This window comes from Pogona vitticeps, chromosome 4, assembly GCF_051106095.1.
Source record: "Pogona vitticeps strain Pit_001003342236 chromosome 4, PviZW2.1, whole genome shotgun sequence".
Taxonomy (NCBI): domain Eukaryota; kingdom Metazoa; phylum Chordata; class Lepidosauria; order Squamata; family Agamidae; genus Pogona; species Pogona vitticeps.
In genome coordinates, this window is record NC_135786.1 from 228,458,164 (window position 1) to 228,485,506 (window position 27,343).

The 27,343-nt window shown below is 44.4% G+C and overlaps 1 long non-coding RNA gene across 3 annotated transcripts in view; it reads left to right on the forward strand.

Annotated features, from left to right (window-relative positions):
• Positions 1-27,343, forward strand: part of LOC110085302 (uncharacterized) — a 164,582-nt gene that overhangs the window by 72,739 nt on the left and 64,500 nt on the right. Inside the window, exon 3 of one of the 3 annotated variants that reach the window (XR_012087007.2) lies at positions 20,731-20,898. The exons of 1 other annotated variant lie outside the window; for it this stretch is intronic. This is a non-coding gene — a long non-coding RNA (uncharacterized LOC110085302). Of the gene's footprint in view, positions 1-14,170; positions 14,341-20,730; positions 20,899-27,343 lie in introns of all 3 variants that reach the window. One more of the 3 variants, XR_012087006.2, reaches the window with a different exon arrangement.

Consider the following 27,343-nt stretch of genomic DNA (forward strand, 5'->3'; position numbering starts at 1 on the left):
CATTTTGATTTGAGTCCTGATGTTTTTCCACTTTAAAGAAGGCTAGCTCCTTGTTGTTGGGCATTATCAGAACTTTTCTTTTCTTATCAGAAATTCCAAAGGATCGTGCCCTTCCCATCTTGGACCTTAGAGTTTCTGATCTTGTTTCCTTTAGAGAAGCTAGCATTCTTCCCCTTAGGACATTTTGAAATAGCTGTTTACTTGAAAAATCAATCTCCCCTCCATTCTCTTTTTCTAGAAGAGGATGTCATATTATTGCTTAGGGACAATATGAGACAGTGCAGGCAAACTTCGCTGGAAAGTGCTGTTTTGGGCTCCTTCCAGGGCCTTTGAAGGCTGCATTCTCTTTTTGACACCCATCTCACAACCCAAAGAAATTATGCCCCCCCCCCAAAACTGGCATTAGGGACGTGGTGGCGCTGCGGGTAAACCGCAGAAGCCTCTGTGCTGCAAGGTCAGAAGACCAGCAGTCATAAGATCGAATCCACGCAATGGAGTGAGCTCCCGTTGCTTGTCCCAGTTCCTGCCAACCTAGCAGTTCAAAAGCATGTAAAAATGTGAGTAGATAAATAGGGACAACCACAGTGGGAGGGTAATGGCGTTCCGTGTCTAGTCGCGCTGGTCACGTGACCACGGAAACTGTCCACGGACAAACGCTGGCTCTTCGGCTTGGAGACGGGGATGAGCACCGAGCCCTAGAGTCGAACATGACTGGACTAAATGTCAAGGGGAACTTTTACCTTTAAAGCTGCCATTTTTGTGTAATTTGTGTGTGGGGGGGAGGTGTTGCACCTACAGTTAAGCAGAAGAGACTCAAAACAGAAGTCATTAACTGGCAGTGATCACTTCCATAAAAAAAGCCTCTGGAGAAAGGTGCAGGGCTGCATGGGGGGGGGAATCTACCTCCTGTGTAAGATATATTGGACAGGCTAACTGATGCTCTTACAGGTTTCTCCGAAGCATAAATGCAGCTGCAGCATTCCACCAGTATGAACTACAGTACCGAGTCTACATGTTCTTCGTTTGTTTGCAAGCGCCCATGACCACATCCCCTTGTTTCCTTCTGTAAAGGCGGCAATTCAATCCCAACATTCTCACGAGGCTTTGTTGAGTCTTCAGAGGGAAGTTATATCTCCTGTTCCCTCGTGTATTGAATTTTTCAGATTCTCTTCCACTCACATTCAGACTCGATGGGCGCAGTGATATCTACAGAACGATATTGTCCCCTTATGGCATTGAATAGCTTCCTCTGTTTGACCATGATGCTGTTGAACGTTCCCTAGGACGTTGCTTTGTTGTGGCTCTCTTTCGCTGTGAACTCTTGGCGAGTCACATTCCTTGTACTTCCCTCACTTTTTTTTCATTTGGTGATTAAAAATGGCCTTGTTGATCTGGATATTTTGGCAGTAACAAACAGGATGGCGTTGGAAAGGGAAGCCAGCGCATAGAAAGAATAGGGCCCCCAAACAAAGTGGACGTCTCTCAAGAATAATTGCAGAGTGCTTAAAAAGGGGCACTAAGTTCGCCTAATGCAAACTCATGGATAGGTTTCCATGCAAGATAAAGTGGAGCAGGTAGAGGGAAAGATGTCATGGTTAAACCCTTGATTTGGGACATTAAGGTTCACAGCCTCCCACCAAACCATGAAACTCAGCGGGCAGCCTTAGAGTGGTCTCGTGCTCTCCTCATTGAAGTCATTGAACGAAAAGCAAGGCTGTTAAGAGGAAACCACAAATAATTTGTAGCAATGTCACTCTTTGGTGGGAGAATCCTAATTGACTAAGCTGGCAGCTCTAGTAATGTGGAGTTGTAACACTTTGTTTCCCTCTAGTAAGTAGAATTTCTGTCCTCGGCAAGCTTTCCTTTTCAGAGAAGAGTGGTTATTTCAAACCATTGAAAGCTGTTACTCATTATAATGCGGGTGCAAGGTCCATGGTGAGGCAGTAGCAATGTGGTGTGGTTTATGAGGTGTTCTGTGTGTGTGTGTGTGTCAGAGAGACAGAAGATGAGGGATGAACTCATGTCTCTGCACAGATAGACAATAGGGATATTTCCTCTCTCTTTAGTTGTCCTTCTGGGTAGTGGCATTTACCTGGGGGAACAAAGGTGTGGCAGATATTGTGAGGCACAGGGAAAACCCCATCTGCATTGTTATTGCCAAGGAAGCATGGATCGTGGCAAATAGATGCTTAGGCTTAATGCCAACCTGTGTTTGGAATACCATAACACCCTGAACATGTTTGGTCTTGTTTGATTTCAGAAGCTAAGCAGCATTGGACCTGGTAAAGTCTTGGATGAGAAACCAACGAAGAATACTGGGGATCTCTTAAGTAGGGCTAGCAGGCCAGAAAGAAAAAACAACAACACAAGCCCGAAATCTTGGAGAGCTGCTGCCAGTCAAAGCTGCTCCTACTGGATTTAGAGGGATCAGTGATCTGGCTTAGAAGAAGGCCACTTTCTGTCCCTGCGGTTTGTCCAATCCTGTTGTTTGTCAAGGGTCTAACCAATATCATCCAACTCTACGGTAGTTAATGAATGGCCAGTAAACTAGGATCTTGCCAGTGAGGCTGTGAGTAAGAGAAAATAAGTGTGAGATTAGGAGAAAGTGTATGAAAATCGGGTGTGTTTGGGGGGGGGGAGAGAAACTGTGTATGGGAAGAGGATACTGGGAGGGGAGGGGAATGAAAATATAGTGTGGGAATGGGTTGGTGGACATATGTGAAGTCATCTATATGGGTGTTAAATTGGAAGGAGTGGGAAGGAGAGAGCTGTTTGTAGACTGCTTTGCTGTGAATTCCCTATGATGATGTGTGTAGGGGGAGAATGGTGAGGGTGGTGGTAGGGGATGTATGTTGGGGAAATGATGCCATGGTAGATGAATTAAAGGGGAAGGAAGGGGATGTTGCACATTTCAGGATTTGGGTCCCGATAACCACTATGTGTGGGCCCCTGAGGTTCCTCCAATGATGACCTGCCCTTGATGCCAGAAGGTTGCCCACTTGTCTACAGTACTCAACTGTGATTGAGTGTTGTGTCTAACCCAGAATTTGTAACTGTTTTGGACTAAAGTTCCTAGAATCCCACAGTGGCTGTATTGGCTGGGAGAATTTAGGTGTTGTTGACCCAAGACATAGTTGTTTCCAAGCTCTGGTTCAAGCAGGCTGTTGTAAATATAGCAAGAGTTGCATTGCTCATGTTAATCCAAATTGGACTCATTCTCTAAAAACTGAAAGTCTAGGAAGAAGCCTTGTCACGTCAGGTCAGCAGGTACAAGCTGCTGTTGAAAACCCTGGAGGAGGCAGTTCTGGCAGACGTTCAAAAGAAAGGCTAATGGAAGGCTTTCTTTACGTCAAGGTGAATGAGTAATAGGGCCACCCCCCAAATCAAGGACAGATGGTGGTGCCGGAAGCGCTTAGCACCTGGCGGCTACCACCGTTTCTGTGTTTTCCACCTGCTTATCTCTGCAGTGTGAGAAATTGCACAGGGTTGGTGTTGTGTTTCCCTGGAAAAGGAGAAAGCAGCATCAACGAGGAAAAGAGTGAAGCATGTTTGCCAGTAAACACTTGACAAATCTACGTCAGCTCTTGTACTCTCTGCCCGGATTTCTCAATAGCAGGCAGGATGACATAACCTTGTCGGTACCTGGGAGAGAGAAAATGGAGGGCTCCCCATCCTTTCTCCCCTCCCCAATTCCAGCTCGTAGTCCTCCTGCCTCCCAAATTGTATCACAGATTTATGTGGTGCATTTTCGGCTGCATCGGTCTCCTACAGACCGTCCTGTATGTATTTGCCCGACCTTTCTTCTTCCTTTCCTTCATCCCTTAATTGACTTTGGCTGACGTCCCAGGGCTGAGCTATGAACGAACACACACACACACACACACACACACACACACACACACACACACACACACACACACACACACACACACACACACACACACACACACACACACACACACACACACGCCTGGAAAGGCCACGGTGAAGCTTATCAATCCAAGTTGTCTGTCCTGGAGTGAGACTAGTGGCCGTGGGTGTGCATAGACACAAATGTGAACTGCCTCGCTTTTTGTAGCTGAACATACCTTATCCACAAGCTGGAAGAGGGAATAAGCTGGCATTCTGTATCATAACTTCCTCTGTCATGTCTTCTGTATCGTATACCTTTATAACCTGAGGTATATAACACTATCGAAGTAGCCTACTTCCACTCAAAAGCAATTGCATTTATTATTATGTTTACATTTAAATTTGTTATTTAATTTTACCTATATTTCGTATCCATCCATGCTTTTAAATTATACAGTGCTCTGATCCGAATAAAGAAAAAAGAGAATGAAACTTGACGTATAAAGATATATACTTACCGTATTTTTCGCACCATAAGACACACTTTCTCCCCACAAAATGGGGGTGGAAAGTCTGTGCGTCTTATGGAGCGAAGAAAACAGATTATATTTTCCTGTTTTCTTCTCCTAAAAAATTGGTGCATCTTATGGAAAGGTGCATCTTATGGAGCGAAAAATACGGTAATACCTCAGGTTTTGGGTGTTCCTTGCTGATTGTCCGTGCTTTTACATGCTTCATGTTCTTGGTTAGTTATCTACAAATAAACACGGCTTCTTAGGTGGTCAACTGTTTGGGGATGCATTCTTTCAGAACCCCGTTTCCCGTGTCTCATTTCCAGATGTATCTAATCATTTATGAGTTTCAGCTCTAATCCCCAACGACACATCGAGGCTTGGCTTCACTGGGAAAATCCCTGGTAATTCGGACACCCGGTGGGTGGTTGAGTCAGGGAACCAGTGGAAGTTCAAGCATGGAGCTACAGCTGGATACTTAGGTCGATGTAGACTCATGAAATAATATGCAGTTGAAAAAGTTATTGGAGTTAGCATGTGTCATGCCCCCAGTGGGACAAAAGGGCTGTGCAGCGTCTAGAATTACAAAACACTTACTGTAAAAATCTCTTCATCATCCTGAGTCCGTTCCAAAATTGCTGAAGTCTTTTCCCGCCAGGAATTGGCAAGTGGCGGCAGCAGTGGCTCTTTGGCTATGCTGTTTGGGAAATGTAGTCTCTGGAGGGCTTGTCTTGTAGTGCTAATAGCAGGAGGTTTGCCTTATGTAATGAGGTTTTGTTTCTTTCTAGACAGCTTTCCAAGGGAAGGAAAGCCAAGTTCATCAGAAGGCTGCTGGCTGTATCATTGTTTTTTGGGATGCGTGGGACCTCACAGCATGCATAGTGTGATCTTTCGAGCTCCCGTTGCAATTATGGGGAGCCTTTAAAATGAGTTTGGGGGATATTCGGCAGTATGGGTGTTGATGAACTGCTTCCAAGGATGCAAAACATTCTTATTAATTCCTTTAACTACATCTCTTAAAATGTTGTGGCTGACGTGGCCGGTAGGTATTCTGGGAATTATAACCTCAATGATTAACACTTTCTGTCTTTGATTACGTCTTGACTACTACTCTCATACTGCCTTATCATTGGCCAGATTGCCTGAGGTTTGTGGGAATTGGAATTCATCAGTGTCTGCAAACTCTCTCTCTCTCTCACCCCTCTCTTGGTCATGCTTAGGACGTCCAGCAATTTACCATCTGAAACACTTATTTGAATATTTTCAAATCCTTGGATTTAAACTCACTGATTTCTGTGTGGGTTTTTTTGGGGTGATTTATCCTCTGCCTTCTACAACTTAAGAGAATCACTTTATCTATACCTTTGAGAAGGGAATCAAATAAACAATATGAATTTGGGTACCATTAGGTAAGACCAGCATCAAAGGTAGGCATTGTTGAACTCGGGGCCCATACCCCATATGCCATCACCTGTTGCTTACTGGCTTTTTGCCTATCAAGTCAACAGCTGCCAGCAATGATGAGAAGGAAGTGGAACAAGAAAACCATCTAGTTACAAGGCGAATAGGTCAACCACTGAGACTGGAGGCCCATTGAGAGTATCTTTCCAAAGGGCCGCTTGGTGCTGACAGTGAGGAGTATCTCCCTTCTCAGAATGGGAACAGGCTTTGTAGTGCCCCAACATGGATTGCATGTGGTTCATCTTGTGGCTCTGACCACAAGAGAGAGCCACCGAGGAGCCCCAGCCCAGGCTTCACTTCAGTGAGATGGAACTCACGGCTCTTGTTTAAACACATCTTCTCCCTTGAATTGCATGGGTTTGAGCAGAGCAGTTTTGGTTATATACTTCCCCCCCCAATAAATAAATATTTCAGTATATAAGCAAATACAGTGGTGCCTCCTCGCAAGACGATTGCCTCATGGGGTGAAAAACCCGCAAGACAATTGGTTTTCGCGATCCCTATGGCGCTTCACAAGACTTTTTTTCTATGATAATGCTTCGCAATACTTTTTTTCTACAAAAGAACCATGCTTTGCAAGATGAATAAATTTCATTCGTCTTGCGAGGTTCACCATGCTTCTATTTGTCTCTAGGAAGTGGCCTGAGAAAGGTGGGTCTTGGGCTTTCTGAGGCCTCTGTTGTTGGTAGTGCGTTGGCCCCTGGTCTGATGGCAGCGGCCCAGATGTCCTCTTTTCCTGGTAGCTCCATGTAGTGGCTGGGGAGAGTGCTGGGGCATGCGGAGTTGGGGGAGGTCACAGCAGGATGTACAAGTAATACATTTAAATTCATCTGTTCTGTCTGTCTCTGTGTCTCTGTGTGTGTGTGTTCGTGTATGTTTGAGCTTTGGATTTTGAACCAAACAGAGGTCCAGGAGGTTCTCTAAATGCAGTAGGACTTGGGCATTTGGTCGTTCTTTGGAACCACAGAGACACTCTTTGGTCTGCAACTTCCACAATTTCTAGCCAGGGCCGTCATAATCCATAAAGTACCCACCCCCCGGCTAAACTGTGACCTGTTTAGAGATTTAAGGTTATTTCCCCTGAGAATAGTGGTAGTGCTGGATTTGTTACCTACCTTTTCTGAACCAATCAGTTGGGTGGTAAAAGGGCCAGCTGATGTTTAGCTTTTGCTCTAGTGCTTCTGTCCAGATTTTGAACCTTTAGAAGCAGTGACACCGTCTTGCCTGTACCCATTACAGGCAGCTATCCAGAAAGGAAATGCTCCTTTGTGTTTTATTTTGAGACTCTTGCTGGAAATGGCAGGGGAGATAATATTAATATTAAAAGGCCAGATATCTCTCTGGCAAACCTTTACAAAGATATTTGCTGAAAATTCTTTCCGCATTGGGTGGGGAATCTTTTAAGCAGCTTCTTTATTGAATGTCGGCAACATCTGGCTTAGATGCCTCCCTCTGTGTAAACACAAAGATCTAGTTGTTATTGCTCATTTACGCCTTTACCTGGGAAAGCTTGTAATAAGGAAGAAGAGGTGTTTCCTGGGTTGTACCTTTCATCCTAATAGGTGGCAGAAGCATTGCCTCAATTAGTACCCATACATTTTGGCACTCATGATGACAAATTAAACGGTTCCCACGAACTGAGCAATTGGGGAGGAGAGCAGACACCTTAAACCCCCAAATCTGCTCTTGAAAAGCGTATTTAGACAATTAACGTTGGCATTCAATATTAGTTTGGCAAATGAGTGCACTCCGTTTATTAGCCTCATGTCTAGAGGGAATCCTTAACTTGCCACAGATAACCAGGCATGTTGCTACTTCTTTTCTTCATGTAAATTATTTTTACCCAACTCCCCAGTGAAAAAGGCATCTGAATCATCAGTCATTAAAAAGATAAAGGCTAAAGTCTTCAGGTTGAAAGAACAGAATTCTCCAGGAGAGAAAGGGTTAAGAAAGAAGCAAGTAGTATTTTGTGGGTCGCCTTCCCATCTTTCCCCCTCCACTGGAGCCTGAAAGAATGGCTTTTCGTGGTGACAGCTGAAGGAAGAAGGTGGAATTGGCCTTTTGCTATGTTTTAACTGGTTGACCCTTTTTATTGATGACTTTATTGGTTTTGATTGTGTTCTGTTTTATTTGACATTGGTAACCATCCAGAATACAGTAGTTTCTATGGACGGAAAAGAGCAGATACGGATTAAATGGTTTTCAATGCATTCCTATGGGAAATGCAGATTCAACATAAGAACTTTTCAACTTGAGAACCACCTTCCAATACGGATTAAGTTCTTAAGTAGAGACCCCACTGTAATGCTTTGCACCAATAAGGCAGTATATAAATTGAAGAAATAAAATAATGAATATAATTTTGAATATTGCTAGCTACACATTGAAGGGCTCATCTCCTGGTTGCGTTTCTGTTTATTTGCATAAGAAGTCATTCAAAGAGGAGCCACAGTGCATTCGGTTCAGTGTCACAAAGATGTGTACTCTGGCTGCTTCTTTGCAGTTAGTACTGGAAGGACAGATCCTGAAGCTGAAGCACCAATACTTTGGCCATCTCATGAGAAGAGAAGACTCCCTGGAAAAGACCCTGAAGTTGGGAAAGTGTGAGGGCAAGAGAAGGGGATGATAGAGGACGAGACGGTTGGACAGTGTCATCGAAGCAACCACAATGAATTTGACCAGACTCCGGGAGGCAGTGAAAGACATGAGGGCCTGGCGTGCTCTGGTCCATGGGGTCACGAAGAGTCGGACACGACTAAAAGACTAAGCAACAACAATGAAGACAGTCTATTGGTGAAACTAGAATGAGCCATTAATACATAAAGAAAGCTGACCACCAAAGAATTGATGCTGTTGAATTGTGGTGCTGGAGGAGAGTCTTGAGAGTCCCCTGGACTGCAAGGAGAACAAACCTATCAATTCTAAAGGAAATCAACCCTGAGTGCTCACTGGAAGGACAGATCCTGAAGATGAGGCACCAATACTTTGGCCATCTCATGAGAAGAGAAGACTCCCTGGAAAAGCCCCTGATGTTAGGAAAGTGTGAAGGGAAGAGGAGAAGGGGACAACAGAGAATGAGATGGTTGGACAAGGTCTTCGTAGCAACCAATATGAATTTGACCCAACTCCGGGAGGCAGTGGAAGACAGGAGGGCCTGGCATGCTCTGGTCCATGGGGTCACAAAGAGATGGACACGACTTAATGACTAAACAACGACAACCCCAACAACACCTTTAGAAAAGCCTTTGCTGGTTCCGATGGTGGCATCATTGTAAATGCAGAATTTATCAAGCACATCAAGTAAGCAAATGACACTAGCTGACAGTGTAGATGGTCTGCAAAAATCACTCATTAAAATCAATGAAGTCAGTAGTGAACATGGTCTAAAAAATCATGGTAAGCAAACCCAATGTATGCCAATCAGTGAAAAGAAAGCAGCCCAAGAAAAACAGATAAAAATGATAAATGTGGAATGTGTGTGTGTGTGTGTGACAAACATAAATACCATGACATTTGGTTAAGTGAACAAAACGATAATAGCCATGCAAAAAAAGTCAGAATAAAGCAGTTTCCTTAAGATGAGGAATATAATTTGTAACACAATTTTGATTTTGCGAATGTTCATTGTATGGTGCTATGTGTTCTCACGTCTCCTTTGTGGCACAGAAAGATGGACTATTAACACAGGCTACCATGAAAAATATTTGAAATGTGGATTTATTTGTTGGAAGATACTAAAGATTTCTTGGCTGACCAGCAGCTACAGCGAATGAACAAAGACCATCAAACATTGGTCCTCCATGCATTCTCATCTTCCAGAATCTCTGACTGCCAGATATACTGGCTGAGACTTCTGAGTGTTAAACTCTGAAACACCAGGAAAGCCAGAAGTTAGGAACCACTGGGGCTGGAAATAGGGGAACTTTCTTAGCACTACAGAGGTAGAGCAAGTGTGTCTTTTATGTACATCAGTGAAGTGTAGGGACCTTGGACACAGTTCTCCGGCAAGGTTGCCTCTCCTTTAACCTTCTGCTGTTCTGGAGTGAAGCGAGAGGACAGCTTTGGTTTCATTGTATGAAACCCCCTGGAGTTTTTCCTCACTAGACCCAGACCAGGGTTAGGTTATCACAGGTGGTGGTGATGGAGGTGAGTCTTACTTCAAGCCTTTCAAGAAAGACTTGTCTTGATTTACGAGCACTTGATATGCCACAAGCCCAGACTTAATCCTGTTTGTTTTTTTGGCCCTATCTCCTGTCTCTTTTGTCAGGTCGGTCTGTGTCATGATCTGATCACTTTCCCATCTCGCTTACATAACCCTGCTTGTTTTTCAAATTATCACTAGTAAAAGATGTTGCTGGCAGAGACAGGCCCCTTTAAAGGCAAGTTTAATCTTTCTGCTCTCCTCAAACCTGGGCAACTAGAAATAGTGAATTTGTCGGGAAGCCACCTCTTTCCCCAGCCCTGCAATTCTGTGGAGTCCCCAGAATTTTGAAACAGTCTTTTCCTCTGTGGTGTTTCTGGCACTTTCATGTTAGATGACGGGCAGGGAATATGGACTGTTGTGAAGCCAGAGTCTGGGAGTTCAGTTTCCCACTTGTGTCTCCTAGAGAGGGGCAGGACTTGATCCACGGGGTCCCTTTCCAGATCTGCAGTTCTAAGATGAAGGTGATGAAGAGTAGTCAATTGACTAGATAGGTGGGGTATAAATGCAATGAATGAATGAATGAATGAATGAATGAATGAATGAATGAATGAATGAATGAATGAATGAATGAATGAATGAATGAATGGTGTAGTCCTTCAGATGTCATTGGACTGTCTATCCCAGCATCGCTCACCCTTGAGTCTACATGTGAGAAGCACTGTTCTGCTCTTCATGCTGTGACTTTTGATGAATGCAGTATCATAAGGGGTGGGATTGTATCCCCCGTCTTAAGTATGTTCATAGTGCATTGTACCATAATGTTTGAATAGGGCTAATATTTTCTCTCGGTGTAAATTCTAAATGCTTGATCCGGGCAACTGTCCTTGTGCAAACCTTATCTTTAGTTCCAGAGGCTAATCTGGTGCATGTTTAACCAGGAGGAAGACCAGCACGGCTGTTTTAAATAGTTATCAGAATATCAGTCTTCAGGACTTGACCTCCTTGTTAAAGTTGGGAGTTCTAATTGATTCATTTGCAGCAGAGCTAAATGACTGCAAAGGCCAGTCCCCATATATGCTTACGGATCAGCGTGTTATCCAACTTCTCCTTTCTCTTGTTGACTCATGTCATCTCATGAGACAGACAGTAGCCTCAAGGCCTGTGTCCTTATCATTCTCTTCCCCCCCCCCCCTCCTTGACAACTCTCTGTTTCTTACAGACCTTGGGAAAGGTGTTCTTTTTTTATAGCTCTTTTAATCCCCTAGCCAGACTGGCTACTGGCCAGGTGGCAAGGAAGATTCTGGGAACTGTAGTCCAAAGGCTGCAATTTTCAACTTCTCTCTGCAACCCTTTCCCCTCTCGGGTGGGGGGGGGGAGCTTCTAAGCATCAGGGTTGAAAGTTGGGTTTGGAAGATCAAGAGGAAAATATGAGTACATGAAAACAGACTTATAGGGCACAATGCGAAGGAAGTATAGGATAGCTTCCCCTTACCTAGAGGTTCCCAATCTTGGGTAACCCGGGTTTTCTGAGACTACAACTCTCAGAAATTACGGCCAGCATAGCTAGTGGTGAAAGCTTTTGGGTTTTGCAGTCCAAGAACATCTGGGTTACCCAAAGTTGGGGGCCACTGCCCTAACCTAATGGCCTCCAGATGTTTTTGGGCTGTGATTGCCGTTGATCCTGTTAATGGGAATCATAGCTTTAGAACAAGTCGGAGAAATTTCCCTAGGAAAGACTGTGAGTCCAGAATATGATTTCTCCTTGTATGACGGTACCCATCTCAACGCTTTAAACAGCTGTGCAATAACAAGAACAACAACAACAAAAAGACTGCATCGCCTTCAAGAGTGTTATTTTGATGTGAGCTTTTGTAGATCATAGAATCTTACATCCTCAGACATAACAGAAAGGCACCGCTAACTGAAAAAAAAACCCCTATGTTTTGGGGTGCATGAAAACCAATTTGGGACATAAGCTTCATTTGTTCTCCTAAGTAGATCCCCCCCCCCATTTTTGGAAAATCCTGGAGTGTGTGTAGATAAAGGCACATTTCATAAATAACAGTGAGAACAGCACAGGTGTTGTTGAAAGCACTGTAGGGCTTTATTATAGTAATATGCCACACACCTGCTCCTTGGGATTTATAGCAAGGAGTTCTTTATTGCCTTTCTCGGCTTTTAAAAGACCTGTTGGGTTATAGAAACAACGTCACTGGCTTAGCTGCACATTAAGTGGGTCAGCAGCTCTGGGCATCTTGTTAGCTCCTTGAGTCAGTGGGTGCCATGTGCTTGCTTCCGTGCCGGCTTAGCAAATGCGTTTGCTCTTAGGGACAGCCTGGCAAAAAACGTTACAGGACAGGGTGGAGGAAAAGAGAGCGTACAAAGTGTTCTCCTTTGGTGCATAGTGCCAATTGCCGGCTGCTGGCATATGAGCCAGGGGTGTTTTCCTTTTCCGTCACCCCCTGAAGTGGCCTGTAGTACCATCTGTGCAATTAAATTAATTTAACTGGGGGATTTCCGCCGGCCGTTTCTTTGGCGGCTCTCTGCAGGCTATCCATACTGGCAGCAACCCTGCCTAGGCGGGAGAGATTGCTTTGTGTAATTAGACTATGGAGAAGAAAGCAGGGAGCAGGACTTGTGTTTTCGAGTTTTGTTTCGTGCTTCCAGGATACGGCCAGGCTCTTATTACCTGGGAGGACTCTTGCAGAAAGGCCCTGAATGGGGAGCTGTGCTGAAACCTAACTCACCCAAATTGCCCGGTTGGATGAAACCAGAGTGCATCTAGTTGAAGCCTTTATTTTTAATTGCGGTCAGTGTGTTTTCATTTTTATGGACTCCCAATTTGGAGAACTCTCCCAAGAATTCCCTGGGCACAATTCTGGGAGTTTCTATCCGCTAACACACACCTACAGATACCTACCTTTCGCTCCCATCAAGGGCCTCCCTCACTTTCTATTGTTAATGTCTGGGAGTTGTAGTTCTTTAGGAGGCACCCTTTACAGAATCTTTTGGGCAGTGAGACTAGGATTAAGCACAGTAGTTTTTTTAAAAAAACATTCATGGGTATCAAGGCTGGAGGTGGCCATTTTTCCACATAAGCAAAATGTAGATGGCTGTAGGTTTTTTTCGTTTGTGCTCTGAAGTTCAAAAAAGACAAGAGCACACCCATAAGTCATATGTGGCTTGGATAAATGGGATTTTAAGGCACATAACCTTTTTAACTGTAAGTGTGGGTTCTCTGGGGATTACAAATGAGAAAGATTGCCTTTCCAAGCAGAGGAGAGAAGGGGAGTAATTATAATCACCTAGTTACTTGTACTTAGTTACTCATATACTCTGGATGCACTCTAATTTGCTGAGTTCTCTCTTGCGTTCCAGCATGAACCTGGAACAATAGTTCTGTTAACAGGAGGGATTCCTCTCTAAGCAGTATAGGACTGTGACACAAAAGAGCTGAGTTCAAATCTACGTTCACCTGTGATGCTTCTCCTGCCCCACCTTGCGAGATTTTTGGAAGAATAACGTGGGGGAAGTGACAAGCCATATCTGCTTCCTCGAACTCCTTTGGGAAAAAAAAAGAGCAGATTTCAATTTAATGGCTATATAAACGGTCCCCTTTCTGTGGCCTGTTGTCAATCTTCCCCTCTCTGCCGTATACAGTCATTCTCGATACTTGCTGCTGAGTGTGCAGACCGCATTGTCTCTTGACCTGACTGCTGCGGAGCGTTGAGAATTTACTGTTTTGGAGGGTGGGGTGTGGGATGGCAATGGCCAGGGTGGCCGGGAGAGAGCCGTACTCCCCCCAAAATAAAATCTCTGAGCGCTGATCTTCTTCCAGCTTCTTGTGCTTGCCAGCTTATGTACCAGAGCTTTTGAGAGGAAGGGAGGAGAGGAGGGAGCGAGTTTTATTAGACTGACCCAAAACCCAGAGGGTTGTTTCAGCAAACACATGGAAGAGGCTTCTTTCATGGGTATAATGGGACCACAAGGAGGCCGAAGGAGCTACCCAAGCCTCCCTGAACCCTGGTTCTAAATTAACTGCCGCTGTCTGGGTGGCATTGAATTATTTGGCAAAAACTCTGCATAATGTCCCCTTTTCCGATAATGGCCGCATGGCGCACCTGCGCCGGGCTTTTGTGAAGGGTGGCTTGCCGAACTTCTGAAGTGTTGAGTAGTGGTTTTGTTTTGTTTGTTTGTTCAGATAATTGCAGCGCCAGCAGCCGAGGCTTGGAAGGAGATCTGACACGGCGAAATGAAAGACGCCCGGCAGATGCTGATCGTAACAACCAAAGTGGGCGCGCAAGGGAAACACAACAGGATTTTCTTTTTTCTTGTTCTTCTCAGCAGACTTTCTCTTTTGTCAGCTATCAGGTGAATAGGAGCTCCTTTTTGCCTTCCTTTATTGGATAAGAAGGAATAAAAAGAAAGGCTTCTGTTTTTCCTAGCCTGCCATGTGTTACACCAGCGTGCTGTATATGCTGCATGCCAAAATTACCAAAACACTCAGTGGAAAAACAACTCGGCTTCATAACCTCCCTTATTGTTTCGCTGTCAAGAACCTTCATGTATATTTGTTTAGGTCGATGTGATTTTTCTTGTATTCTCTAGTCAATGGAGAGAAGGTGAGGGATGCTGTGGACAATATTGGGTGCCCATCTACCTGACCATTTATAACACTAAAAATGTTGCTCAGCATGCCCTGTGCCATCACTCATGGTTTCTCGGACTTACTGTTGCTGTCCTGGCTGCTGGAGGCATGGAATGTATAGTTACGATGCTCAAAATAAATGTGCCAGTAACAAGTTCTGTCCTTCCAGTCCCCAGTAAAAATTCCTGCCAAATAGCTGGAGGATGGGTTTGGACGGAGAAACTGATGTAATGTATTTAGCATGCACTGAGTATCACTGATCATGACATGAAGGAGGCGGAGAGGGACTTCGATGTGAAGATGCTGTGTCATCGTAACACTTCATTCCAGTTCTGTGCCCAATACTGCGTATCTGTGTTTGCTGAGTATTACCTTGGGATGTGTTTCAGCTCACCCTAGGTGCATCTACAAAAAGGCTCTTCCTGCAGTCATCTCCTTTTCTTTTCCTTTCCTGAGCTGAGTCCTCCAGCTGATCCTTTCCCCCGATGTGATGCAGTGGCAGTGATGCTGTGGGTCATAAAATTGGGCGGGACCCACAAAGCTATCTGCTGCCTATTAGGAAGCTGAGGAGGAAGGCCAGCCATACAAAATGCTTGTGGGCAGAGGGAGATGGTTGGAAGTAGCTTAGCCACAAAGCATGTCAATAGAAGGAAGAGGGAAAGGCTTGAACGATTAGGACGGTACTGTGTTGGGTGTGCTCTTAGATATCACTGTATGGCAGTATATTTGTCACATGTTTCTGAATGCAAGTAGCAAAGGTTTTCTCCTCCATGGTTCTCATCAAAACCTGACTCATGATATGGAATCTCGTATTTGCCCGATACTGAAGCTCTTCCCACCTCTTGACTTTTATGCTCTAAAAACTATGAAGTTGTGTGTTTGAGCATTTTACTTCTCTTTGTTCCTCACATCTGCTCCCCCTAGCCAAAAAAACAACCCCTCCCCTGGATTTTAATCTGTTTTGTCTGGAGGTTTGGCAAGTATAAAGAGATTAAGGATGGGAGAGAGGGCGTGGAGATTTTAGCTTGCAGCCTCTCGGACTGACATATAGAGCAGGGCTGATTCCATGCAAGAAAAGGCTGAATCCTCAGACAAAATAGGCAACAGTACCTCTTTCACCACACACACATATTGTTTTGTTGGTTAGTCATGTCCGACTCTTCGTGACCCCATGGACCAGAGCACAGCAGGCTCTCCTGTCTTCCACTGCCTCCTGGAGTTGGGTCAAATTCATGTTGGTAGCTTTGGTGACCCTGTCCAACCATCTCATCCTCTGTCATCCCCTTCTCCAATTGCCCTCACTCTTTCCCAACATCAGGGTCTTTTCCAAGGATTCCAAGCCTCAGCTTCAGGATCTGTCCTTCCAGTGAGCACTCAGGGTTGATGTCCGTCCTTCAGAACAGATAGGTTTGTTCTCCTTGCAGTCCACGTGACTCTCAAGAGTCCTCCAGCACCACCATTCAAAAGCATCAATTCTTTGACGGTCAGATATATATAGAGGCATATATATACCTCAAATAAGACCTGATTTGGTTGACTGCACCAGCAGCTTATGTTCGGGGACGGGGTTCATGCTCCCCTTATTGAACCACTGTCAGATCTTTGTAGAATGCCTTGGGGCAGGGAGTTATGACCCATCCACATCTGCCAGCTGACATAGCAAAAGTCAACTCGCAAGCTCTGACACAGAGACAGAAAGGTACCAGAAAGGAAGGGGTCAGAGCAGACAAGGGGGTATACCTCAAAGAAGATCCTTAAGGTTTATTGTGACCCATGAGAATGGATATAAAAATGCAGGATTGGAGTCTGCTAAGCCACACTTCCCCAAACCCGCAGTAAGCAAAATGAGGAGTGGTGTTCTGGCCATTTGCAGCTTTGAGAAACTAGCTGGAATACGCCCCTGGCTTTTTAATGGTTATGCAGCCAGTGGTGGTTCCAGAGGCTGGAAGGTGGTCTGCTAGATCTCACTGAATGGGCCCGCCTCCCAAACAGAGAATATATATATTTTGCTTGATAGGAGACCTTACCTGAGGAATAATCCTAATGCCATAATAACACTGTTTAAGAACCATTTGCTTTTTTAATAACCAGCTGTTGGGTTGGTGCCAGCGGAAGAAACAGGAAAGGACGGCTGATGATTCTGCTCAAAGGGACTGACCCCCCCCCCCAAAAAAGGGCTCAGGTATCAAAGAGGTTGTGCTACCCTGCGCCTTTGAAGAAGAGGAGAGTGATTAGCAGCCCACAAGGGCAGCCAGAGGAAAAGAATGCATTGACAGAAAGCAGTTCCAAGGAGCTGATTTTTTTTAAGGCAAGCAAACAAGGCGTGAGATTATGTAGTGCAAATGTTTTTGTTTACAGACGCTGCACTGCTGCGACATGTGACGGCCGCTCTAGATCTCATGCTCAGTAGGTAACAGGCAAGGTTTAGTGTTACAGGCAGAAGGAAAAAAGAGGAATTGGATTTTGAAAGCAGGCGGTAGTTATCAGTTCCCTCCATGCTTCATCATTGGTGGAGCTGAACTCTTAGTTACCGTATTTTTCCATGGATAAGACGCCCCCCATGTATAAGATGCCTCCCACTTTTCCAACCCAAAATTAAGAAAAATAAGTGGGGCTTAGCAAGTGTAGGGGGAAAGGGATAAAAGCGCTGCAGAATCGCTTTGATCCCTGCTTTCCCCTCCACTTGTTTTTGTTCTCTCCTCAGCTTACTTCCGTGTATAAGATGGCCCTCAATTTTTAGTCTAAAGAGTTTAGACAAAAGTATAGTCTTATACATGGACAAATACGGTATTTGCTCTCTCTTTTCTCCACATTGAAAGAAACTGATCTTAGGGAGAGCAACCTGGTCTCAGAAATTTCACATTCACCTTAATGTAAGTTCTGTTTGTAAATTTCACTGGTGGAACATCTGAAATAAAAAGTCCAAAAGTAATACTAGTTTGGAACACCATGATCAACTGTCAGCTTGGGTGAGCAATTCAGTCTGGCTTTGCCGAGCACAGTGATCAAATGAAAGGGTTTTTTCATATGTGCTTGGTTTACTAAATATACATCAAACAAGCATATAAATCAGAGTCAGACGGATTTAGGGCACTAGAAATTTGCTCTGAAAGTCTGCCAAGGTTGCTCTGAGTTCTGTCACCTGGAGTATGTTTTAAGCACAATGGCTGAAATACAGTAGTAAGCTTCAACTAGAGTAGGCCCACTGAATCCATGGAACCTATGGAGGAGATGATTCACCAAATACTCACTGACTTAATGGGGCTACTCTAGCTGCAACTAACTACTGAATTTCAGCCAACATTTCTTACACATCCTATGTACATTTATCTGCAAGTAAGCCCCAGTGTACTTAGTGATACTCAACAACAGCATGGATAGGACTAGACTTTTAAGTCCAAGGGATATCTTTGACTAGTGTGATCCTGACTGCAGGCATACAGTTAAATCCTCATCCAGTCTACTCAGAAACAAATCTCAGTGTGATTTGTTTCCAAGCGAACATGGCCAGTAACATCAGCTATACACGTTAAAATCTAAATTTGACATCTTGGCAGAGTGGTTTAGGTTGCCCAAGAGTCAGTTGTGGGCTGAAATTCTGTGAAAAGAAAATCCGATGAAGAATGATGGAAGATAGTTGCTGTGGGTTTTTCGGGCTCTTTGGTTGTGTTCTGAAGGTTGTTCTTCCTAACGTTTCGCCAGTCTCTGTGGCCGGCATCTTCAGAGGACAGGAGTAGCACTCTGTGCTCTGCAGCAGTTTGTTTGGGAGTTGAGTATTTATAGCTATTGGATCAGCTTTGTCCTTTTCAGGAGATGGGTGATTATGGTGATCAGTGTGTTTTTGTTGTGGGTGTATTGTTGTGATAAGGAGGAGAGATTATCTGTGATTGATGGGTGTTGTTAGCTGGTCTTTTGTGTGTAGTGATCACCAGTCCTTGTGGCTGGGTACAGTTCATTGACCTTTTGCAGGCTGCATTTTTCCGTACTGGGAGCCAGGCTTTATTGAGTTTTAAACTTTCTTCTTTTTTGTTGAAGCTCTGCTTGTGCTTGTGGATTTAAGTGGCTTCCCTGTACAGTCTTTTGAGGCTGGCAGGTTACATTTTCTTCATAATGATCAGTGCCTTAATTTTGCCACTATCATGTCTAATTTTGTAATCTGTGACACAGTTTCATCTTTTCCTTGGCAGAGTCAACATTTGCTGTTAGCACTAATTGTGTGTGTGTGTGAGAGAGAGAGGTTTGCCAAGGAAATCTGATAGGAGAAAAGGAGAGAAGAACTTCTGAAACTTTTTGATGTAACTGAAGTGTAGGAAAGTTAACACCTGCCCAGAGCTTGGAAAAGTTATTTTTTCAGATTACCGTACCCAGAATACTCTAGCCCGGTGTTGAGGATTCGTGGAGTACAGTGGTGCCTCGCTTAACGATGATAATCAATAAAAACCCCACTGAAACGCATTGAAACCCGTTCAATGTGTTCCAGTGGGGTAAAAACTCACCGTCCGGTGAAGATCCTCCATACGGCGGCCATTTTCGCTGCCTGTATAGCGAGGAATCCGTCCCTAAACACAGCGGGGAGCCATTTTGAGCACCCGATGGCCATTTTGAAACTGCCGATCAGCTGTTCCGTTTTGCGAAGAATCGGTTCCCGAAGCAGGGAACCGATCATCGCAAAGCAAAATCCCCCCATTTAGACCATTGTTTTGCGATTGCAATTGCGGTTGCAAAAAGATTGTTGTAAAGCAGATTCGTTGTAATGCGGGGCAATCGTAAAGCGAGGCACCACTGTAATGGTCTCAAGCAGTAAATTTATAGAGCTCCATCGTCCTCTTGACCTTATTTTAGCCCTCTTGTCTGGAAGCCAGTTGCTTCATACTAAGATTGAAACATTGCTGCTAGTTTCTACCCCTTGTAAAAGGTTCGTTTTTGCTTATAAGGGATATCTTGGATGTTGTCAGAACCAGAATGTGCCAACTCTACTTTTGCATGGCTTATAGAGTTCTCATTGTTCTCTGTCCTGGCTGGGGATGATGAAAGTTGCAGTTGAGCCCATCAGGAGAGCAACAGATTAGCAAAGGGGTGTTCTAGGTGTTCAGTGGAAGTTGACAAGTTGCCATCCGGCGATAGAACATAGTATAAACTCTCCTCAGTTGTGCTGTCAGGGAAAACACAAGCTTTATGCAGGAAGGTTCAAAATTCTGCATTATAAGGGGAACTGAGAGAGGAAGGGTGGTAGGAAGGAAGTTGGGGGGTTTTATGAGTTAATACAATACGATACAGAAGAAGTGGGATGGCAGTGGGAAGGAGGAGTGAATGCCACTGTACAGTTACAGAGAGCACATGTGGCGCCTAGCACTCATCTGTTGTGATTTTGACCCAGGGTCATAGCCACAGGCTGCTTATTGAAGGTCTATTGACAAGGCACTGCCTGTCTCTTGGCCTCAATTGTCTGTCTGCAAAGTGAGAGTTGTAAAGTTCTTCTAAAGCATTGTGTTAATTGATTATATTGAAATTACAGTGGTGCCTCTCTGAACGATTGCCCAGCATTACGACGAATCCGCTTTATGACGATCTTTTTGCAATCGCGCTCACAAAACGATGATCTAAATGGGGGAATTTCGCTTTGCAATGATTGGTTCCCTGCTTCAGGAACCGATTCTTGGCAAAACGATGTTTTTTAAACAGCGGATCGGTGGTTTCAAAATGGCCACCGGGTAATTAAAATGGCTCCCCGCTGTGTTTAGGGACAGATTCCTCGTTATACAGGCAGCAAAAATGGCCGCCGTATGGAGGATCTTCACTGGACGATGAGTTTTTACGCCATTGGAACGCATTGAACGGGTTTCAGTGTGTTTCAGTGGGGTTTTTATTTTCGCTTTACGATGTTTTCGCTTAATGGCAATTTTCCTGGAACAGATTATTGTCATTAAGCGAGGTACCACTGTATGATTTTTCTCCTTGGAGAATATATGATCCCTCTCTTACGTTCTCCTCACAGTGACTCCATGAGATAAATCAGACCCATGGTCACCTAGTGAGCTTCCCAGTTGAGTGGAAAAATAATGTATAGGCATCTTTAGTAGCAACCATTGATCATCTTTTTCGTATTCTTCCAGACCAAAGGATTCTCGTCATCCTGCCCACATTTTCCTGCATGGCCCAGATCTATATCCTTTGCTCCCACATCATACATATCCCGTATGGTAGGCACGTAAATCCTGGCACATCTTGTCCTTGTAGATGAGGGATGTTTCCTGCAGCTGTCCACAAGATTTCTTGCATTGGTAAGAAGCCTTCACCATCATCCATGCTGGTCAGGATTTCTGGGAGTTGTAGTTCAAGAACATCTGGGGACCCAAGGCTGGGAACCACTGTTATAAAAACATGCCATGGGGTAAATGTCTTCCAAAGGGGGATTGAGGAAGAGGATATTTCCTCTTCAAAATAAGTTCAAAGGTTAACTGGTTCAGTATTGACTGTGGAGCATATTTTGTTTTCAGTTCTGCATCTGGAATGGGGAAGGCCACTGGGTTTCACTCTCTGCAACCCTTTTTTTTTTAAACATGTCCCATCAGCTGCCGGGGTGAAATGTATGTTGCAACCTTATTGCAGAGCTAAACAGAAAGCCATGCTGGATGTCTTAGGTCTGCACGCCCAGTTGTTTAGCAACAGTAAGAAGAAGAAATAGAAATTGTAATAGTTACCTTTGGAACAATACATCTCAGAATTTCCCCAGCCAGTTACTGTACTATTTTGAATACTTTATTGTAGTTTTTTTGCTGCCACAGACTGCGGACTAGCGGGGCACCCCTTTGGAAATTTTTTACAAGCGATCCCTTAATTATATATTGGGTGGTGGTGTTCCAAAGGGCGAGGCATTCTGACGTTCCAAATACTTCCAGTCATACACTGTGTGTGCATGCCATGCTGATGTTCTCCAACTACTCAAGCAGCATGACAGCTAAGCAGCATGTAAGCAGATCCTTGACTGGACCGTGGTACCTAGCCACATGTGGGAGCAGCCACGATCCCACACCACCACCAGCAGCTTGCAAGGAGGAAGATGTGTACCCAAAGAGGCTAGGTGAAATCCCTTTTGGTTTTGAAGCTTACAATTTGTCCAAATTGATAGAGTCATTGAGATCCTGGGTTTCTTCCCCCCCCCGCCCCCCGTATTCTGTGGAGGAAGGAAGTCTCTCTCACCCAGCGGATAAGACCTCCTGGTGTTTTAAACTGGGAATTTTTTCTTTCTTTTTATATAGAAAAAGCAGAAATCACAGTCCAGACAGGAAGTGATTAAGAGAGGAATAAAGATTTTGAATAGACTTTGAGGTCAAGGCAAGGAGGGAAGGCTGGCTATATGCCTGAGATCCTTTGGAAAGGAAAAGCAGGGGGCAGAATAACAAATCCTGGCGTTTAGGATGGAGCCGTGGGAAAAAAGAGGAGGTTTTCCTTTTGGCAAAGACTTTCAGCCTTATAGGGCCTGGATACTTAAAAGCTGCTCTTCCCCCCCCCCCCCCACATTACCTCCTCTTTCTCTCACCCCCAGTTTTGTTGGTTGTTTCCTCTTTTCATAGAAACCAATAATAACAAGCTATAATCACTGCAGGTTTCCTTTAAGCTCTTTTATTTCACGGACAGATGAGAAGGGCTGCACTTTCTTCCAAGGAGAGGATGCATCTGTTGTATCGTAACGTTGAGCTGGTTTTGCAGCTGTCTTTCTGTCTTATTTATTTATTTTGATCTTTCTGTTCCATATTTCTGTGATAACCTCACATTCAAGGCAGTTTTTTTAAAAAAAACCATCGGACTCATAATTGTAGCAGTGAAACCAACCATGGTTGTCAAACATCACATTTAAAATTGCATCATCACCATCAGATTCAATACGCATTGCAGTGCCTTGTTTTTGCCATGAAATGTTTTAGGTGAGCCTTTGAAGAATGTGTCAAATGGATATAAAAAGCTCTGCGCCTCATATTCGTACTGTGATGTGGCCCTATTAAAAATCGTAAAGCTGGGATAGTCTTGGAAGAAGAGTAGACAAACTGGTTCTCGCTGGAAGTTTTCAGTTATAACTCTCATAATCCCTAGTCAACTTGACTAAAGGCTTTGGGAGTGGCAGTCTGTCATAGCTGGAGGTCAGATCAGTACTAAAGATATCTTTTCAAAAGATCTCATATCAGAATTCTTCTGTTTCCCTTTTCTTTCCCACTCCCCTTTCCCTTTTGTGTTATGGCTTTTAGAGTATTAGCAACACAATGGGCTTTATTACATTGTTCATACCAGTAGTCTGTCAACTGCTAGATAGCTCAGTGGTTTAGGTATCTGGCTGCGGAACCAGAGGTTGGGATTTCGATTCTCCCTCTGGGCCTCCTTGACTGCAAAAAAAATAAAAGGGTGGGGGAAGCAAAGCATGCTGCTTATAAGCCACCCCATAGGGCTTAAAGCACTCTATTGGGGGGGGGATTTATAGCTTAGGTATGCAGGCTACACATTGCCACCCCCACCCCCCAGCAAGCTGGGTACTCCTTTTAACAACTCTGCCACTCTGGCTATAGATGCATTTGTGTAATTCTTTACAGCTAGGGACGTGGTGTTGCTGCGGGTTAAACCACTGAAGCCTCTGTGCTGCAAGGTCAGAAGACCTGCAGTCGTAAGATCGAATCCACGCGATGGAGTGAGCCCCCCCCGTCGCTTGCCCCAGCTCTCACCAACCTAGCGGTTCGAAAGCATGCAAAATGCAAAAATGCAAGTAGATAAATAGGTAACACCTCGGTGGGAAGGTAAATGGCATTCCGTGTCTAGTCACGTTGGCCACGTGACCACGGAGGATTGTCTGTGGACAAACGCTAGCTCTATGGGTTGGAAACGGAGATGAGCACTGCCGCCTAGAGTCGGACATGGCTGGACAAATTGTCAAGGGGAACCTTTACCGTTACCTTTTTTTTACAGCTAGAACCATGTTTTTCCTGGGCTTCTGTGATATGCATTGTGATTGTGCGTGCACCCTAGTTATTGTTTCTAACTACATGCCAAATGGCTTTTTATGCCAGTCGGCCTTTTCTGTTGCTGCTCTCAGACTCTGGAATTTCCTCCCACAGTAGACCAGAATGAGCCCATCTTTGCTGCCCTTCTTCAAGCAACGACCTTTCTCTTCAGCCAGCCCTTTCCCTGAGTGGCTAGTTGGCTGACAAGTGGTTTTTTTTTTAATGGCTTGTTGTGAAACGTTGCTTTACAAGGTGTTTTGGGTGTTGCTTTTGTTTACCTTTTATTAGTGTGATCTTTCTTTGACCCTTTTCAAATATTTCTATACTTTCTGTTCTTAGCTTTTAAATATCATCTTGTAAACCGCCTTTGGTCCTCTTTCCAGAGAAAGGTGGGGTAAAAAGATTTCAAATAAACCTAAATCATAGAACAATTGAGTTGGAAGGGGCCTATAAGACCATCAAGTCCAACCCCCCCTGCTCAGGGCAGGAAAACAAATAGAAGCGGACCCGACCAATTTGTTGTCCAGTTTTCTCTTGAATGCCTCCAGCGTTTATTCATATTTTAAGAGCAGCGTTTGGCTACCTCGGTTGCATCTCCTGATCTTAGAAGGCCACCACAGGCCACACTGGAGAGCCAGCGTGTGATGGAGAGGTTAAGAATGTTGGAATTGAAATTGAGGGATCTTGGTTCAAATTCTTCTTCAGTGATGAAATTCATTCACAGAGTGACCATAGGGCGGCAGTCACTAAGCATAGTGTGGTTGTGGGGATGAAGTAGGGGGAGGAAAGCTGTGGCGGCCTTATGCTCAGTGGAGGAAAGGATATACAGTGGTGCCTCATGTAGCGAGGTTAATCCGTTCCGGTTAAACCTTTGCTATAGTGAAACATCGCTGAACGGATCAAAATAACCCATTGGAACACATTAAACATCGTTTAATGCGTTCCAAATGTGCTGAAAACTCACCGTTCAGCGATGCTTCCTATGGCCGGCAGCCATTTTCGCGCCCTCGTTAAGCGAGGGGAGGGCGCGAAAACGCTGCGCGTGGCCATTTCGGGGCTTCCAGCGGCCATTTTGTCCGCCAAACAGCTGATCGTCGCGGCTTCGTTTTGCAAAGATCGGTAAGCGAGACGCTTGCCGATCTTCGCAAAGCGAGTTTCGCCCTATCTAAACGTCGTTGAGCAATCACATTAGCGATCCCAAAACAAGGGATCGCTATGCGAATTCATCGTTGTACGGTGCACTCGTTAAGCGAGGCACCACTGTAACTGCAAATTGTCATCCTTGCCATCATCTTCTTCCTAGAAGCAAGACCAAGGAAATGGGAAAGGAGGAAGCTGTCTTATACTGTACTGAAATGAGACTATTCATCAATCAAGGCCGGCATTGTCGGCTCTCCAAGGTTTCCCTCTATTTTGAACTATAGAGATGCTTTGGCATCAACTCTTTGTGCGCGCGCGCACACACACACACACACACACACACAGAGCCACTGGCAATACAGTCACGGAAATCTCCTTGTTGAAAGAGGAGCTCTGAATACTTGACTTCTAACAACTGGGAAAGGGAAGAACTTGAACCACTGCCTCAGCCGGATCTCTTTCCCAGGGTAGAAGAGGTGGCTGGAGGCACTTTGTAAGGAACGCTATTGGCCTCAGGGGGACCTGCGTGAGAAGGGTGAAGTGTTTGGCCGATCCATTGCTTCCTAGTCAGTGGCATCACTCTTTCAGTACTTTTGCTGTTGCTTCCGTATTTGTGACGGTTGTTTTTTGTGTCATCTGGCAATCCCAGCTGCACTGGAAAATCCGTCTTATTGCAACTATCAAGGTGGATAAAAATCAATGAATCTTTTTTTAAAAATCGATTTTGTAATTAAAAAGTCAAAAAATTCTGATTTTTAGAATTTAAATCATGATTTAATTCAGTTTGTTTCAACTCACACCCACTGTGGCAGCTATATTAAATCCTTGATTTGTCTGTAGGGTGTTCTCACTTTTACCTCTAGGAACAATCTAAAGTTGTTTCTCACTAGGAAATGGCTTATCTAGATATTATCTACTCTCTTTATCTTTCTGATGCTCTTCCTTTTCCTTCCTTCTCCAGCCATATTATGTTGGCCCCTCACACAGCCAATAGTCAGGGGTATTTTTTCATGCTTTAAACATGGAGAGCTAGCTATTGGGGGAACTCCATTGGTCCAAACCTTTGTATTGCCTTTTGATTGTGGTCTTAAGGGAGTCACTGCTTACCTGGGCAGCCTCTCCTTGTGAGCAGGAGCATCCCCCAAAATGGTTCTGGCTTACATGGAGAGACTACCATACAGCAGTCTTCCCCTCTTTAGATATTTGCATTTCCATGATTTAAGAGACAGCAGAAGGAGGCAAGGCAAGCATATTCATGTCAACAGATGTGGGCTTCACATGATTTAAAATAAATCACTTTAAACTAGGGTGTGTGGGGGATCTCCGAAACATGCCAACAAAAACTTCACAGCATGGAAAGCTGAAAAACAGAAACTCCTCTGTGTTTGCAAAGAAGTTGTCTATAAAGGAGTTACATCAGTTGAATATAGTTATAAAATTTAGAATCTTGTAGGGTTAAGTGATCATGTAAGGACATTGTGCAAATGATAGGACATCTTTTGGTGTCTCTGTCATGCACCCCTTTCTCCTCTTGGGCAGTCAGTCACACAACCGGGTTCATGACAGATAGCTGACAAATAGAGATGGGGGTACAGTGGTGCCTCGCTTGACGAGGATAATCCGTTCCAGCGAAATCACTGTAGAGCAAAATCCTCGTCAAGTGAAATAAAAAAGCCCATTGAAATGCATTGAAAACCGGTTCAGTGCGTTCCAATGGGCAAAATACCTCAGTGTCCAGCGAAGATCCTCCATAGCGCAGCCATTTTCTGTTGCCTGTGCAGTGAAAAATCCGCACTGAACACAGCGGGGAGCCATTTTGAACAGCCGGCAGCCATTTTAAAAACCCGACGATCAGCTGTTTTGATTGTCGTATTGCGAAGAATTGGTTCCCAAAGCATGGAACCGATTGTCGGGAAGCAAAAAAAGCCCTTTGAAACATTGTTTTGTGATCGCAATGGCAATCACAAAAACATTGTCGTGAAGCTGATTCGTCGTCAAGCGGGGTAATCGTTAAGCGGGGCACCACTGAGTTTGTATACGAATACCTCCGTCTCTACTGACAATCACTCTTACATGACAATCACATGACAATCCCATGAAAATCACTCTCACAGTGGCTCCTAAATGCACAGTTTTCTGCAATAAAATGCTGGCTAACATGATTAGAAACTCTTAATAAAGCAAGATTCCTGGTCGTGTGGAGCTTTGTAATCACACTCATTTTATCTCAGTTTCAGCTTATTTTCATACCTTTCTTGACAGTAGTAGTGAAGTTGATAGAGGAAGAGGCTGTGACTGGACTGTGAGCCTCCATCTCCATCTGTAGTTAGAAAAATGACAGGATTTTGGTTAACAACTAATGTATGTTGGTTGTTTGCTTGGATAGCTCAACGGTTTAGGCATCTGGATGTGGAGCCAGAGGCTGGGAGTTCAATTCCTGATTGCCTCCTTGACGGGGACTGGACTTGATGATCCATAGGTCCCCTCCAGTTCTGCAGTTCTGTGATGATGATGATGATGATGATCAATCACTCATAGCTGAATGCATGTTCTTCCAGGAAATATATGGATTTTGAAGGAGGAACCTATTTAAATAAAT